This window comes from Accipiter gentilis, unplaced genomic scaffold, assembly GCF_929443795.1.
Source record: "Accipiter gentilis unplaced genomic scaffold, bAccGen1.1, whole genome shotgun sequence".
In the NCBI taxonomy this organism is placed as follows: Eukaryota; Metazoa; Chordata; class Aves; order Accipitriformes; family Accipitridae; genus Astur; species Astur gentilis.
Window position 1 is genome coordinate 339,773 of NW_026060892.1, and position 2,781 is coordinate 342,553.

Sequence of the window (2,781 nt, forward strand, 5' to 3'; positions counted from 1 at the left end):
GGTCGGGGCCAGGCAACACGACAGCGTCTACCGTGGCAGATGGAGGTGATGCTCGCCCGGCTCCTCCTCGCAGCCCAGGCGGGCAGGCGGATGATGGGGAGAGGCCCTGTGAGAGACTGAAAGAGTTAATGTCTCAAACATGGCGGTGGGCCAAGTTCTACGTAATGACGAACTCTGCTTAACAACGAACCCTGCACAGCAAGGAACCACAGGTGAAAAGAAGCCAATCGGCACAGATCAGCACAGACATCAGCAACGGGATGGGGAGGCCATGCCGGGGGGTGTGCAGCTCTGTGTTCTGCTATGCTGATCTGATATGCTGAGCAGGGCAGCTCACCATGCATGGCCAAAGATCCAACAATGGTCATGTCTGCAGGGAAGGAGGAGTTACTCCCCAAATGACCTCCAAGCCCAGCGATCCATTTCCCAAAGGTTCTGAAAGCACAAACCGCACATGACGCTTACCTAGTCTAATGAGTTCAAGCGCCCGCCTGAAGGAGGGGCAAGGATGATAAAAGGACACAAACTGAAGCCCCACCAGAACTGGACCCCTAGGCTGACTGGACCAACGCTGCACCCAGGACCAGTGAAATCTTTCTCTTTTCCTTTTACTCCCTCTGCCTTGCTCTCTCTTTCCCTCTCCCTTCCCATAATCCTTACACCTCATCCCTTTAAGACTTAAAACCGCTGACCAAGTCTGGGACTAGGAGTGGATTCAGCCGCCACTAGGCTCTCCTCTGAGAAGGAGTCTAGAAAGCAAGGGGGTCTGCTCCGAACCTCCAGACTCAACAGGAGGGACCTCCTTCTGCCCTGAATTGATGCATATGGTTACCACGGGTTACACAGTCTAAAACACTCATCTTGTGCTTTGCCTGGGAGAACCAGGGTAAAAGCAGTAGCCTCAAGCCTAACCTGGCACTTGGGCCCTGCATTGCTGCCGTCCCAGTTCTTAAGAAAGGCAATTCACAATTGCACTTGTGACCGGTACCCCCATGCTCCTGACACCTCGTAGGACGGTTAGCAAAACGAATGCCATTTTATGAGGCAAACAGCCATGCTCTGTGACCAAGCTGGCCACTTATCAGTCCCCTTTCCCCTCTGCACCAGGCCCTGGAGGTCCCGCGCACCAGGCAGACTTCTTCCCCCGCTCCCTATCAGCCTCAAGGTTCCTGGGTGCCAGGCTGACTTTTTCGCTCCTTATGGGCCTCAAAGGTCCCAGGAACCTGGCCAGCCAGGTTCTGATGACCCTGGCACACAACTGGGAAGCGCAGCAGCACGCAGAGCACCGCCTATAAAATCAAACAGAACTTTTTCCCTCTTCTCATCGGAGGGCTAATTGGTGGAGGAAATGAAAATTACACCTTCCCCTCCCGTGGGGCAGAGGCTTTCTGCCTTCATACACATCAAACTGGATGGGAATGGTGTGAACCTCACGGAGCCACGTGGGTCTTCCACCTGCCCTATATACACCAAACTAACAGCACTTAAATAACGACACTTTAATAATGGGCAGGTACCCACTGGACGCCCAGTGGAACGAGCTGATTTTCCTGCTCTCTCTAACCCACAAACCCTTTAAAACCCCCACTGTCAGCCTGTCATTTCTGTCACGCAGGCACCAGGCAAGGGCCTATGGAAACCCATTTCTAAATGGGGAATCGAATCCCTTGAGCCATCACTGAGTCCCAGACACCCAACCAACCAGGCTGTGATGACCCCATTGCAGAGAATTAACAGAAGGACAAACAGGAGGAGAATAAAAAGAAAGAAGACAAACAGGACGAACTGGTGGACCGCAGGAGGAGGAGGAAGGGAATGAAGAGGACGAGGAACATAGAAAGAGAATGAGAACAAGGAGGAAGAAGAGAGAGAAAAGAAGGAAGAGTAAGAACATGGGGAGGAGCAAGAGGAGGAGAAAGACGAGGTGGAGGAGGACCACAAGGAACAGGTGGCACAGGACTAGGAGCAGGAGGAAAAACAGGGAGAGAAGAAGGATGGGCAAGAGGAGGAACAGAGCACAGGAACAAGATACCGAACAGGAGGAGGAGAACAAACATGTGAAAGAAGAGAAAAGAAGTGGAGGAAGAGGAGTAGGACAAGAAGGAGGAGGAGGAGGTAGAGGGGCAGGAAGAGGAGAATGAGGAAGAAAATGGAGAAGGAGAATGAAGAGGAATGGGAACAGGAGGAGGAGGAAGACAGAGAGAAGGAAGAGGAGGATGACATACGGGATGAAGAGGAACAGAACAAAGAGGAGGCAGTGGAGGAGGTGGGGGAGAAAGGGGAGAAGAAGGAGGATGAGAAGCAACAAGAGGATGAGCAAGAGGTTGAACAGGAGAAGGACGACTAACAGGAGAAGAGGATTAGGGTGAAGTTGTGGAGGAGGAGTGGGAGGAAGGGGGAGGAAGAGGACAACTAGAGCAACAACAAACAGGAGGACAGACAGAAGGAGGAGAAGAAGGGTAAAAGAATGACAATGAAGAGGAGTAGGAACAGGCGGTGGAGGAAGACAACCAGGCCCAGTAAGACGGGCAGAAGAGGAGGAAGCAGTGCGAGCTAAATGTTCTGAGGCACATGTACAGCAACGGACAATGAGAAATTACAAATAAATATACTTGGAAACACGTCCCCATGGTCGCCTTTTTTTCCTTTTTCCCTTCCAGGTGACACTGGTCAAGCCCCAGGCACCTGCAGCCAGTCGCTGTACACAGCTCCCCTAATGCTGGATATCTGATACACGTTTAATAAAAGAACGCACCCCCAGAGATTTTGTCTGTTCACCTT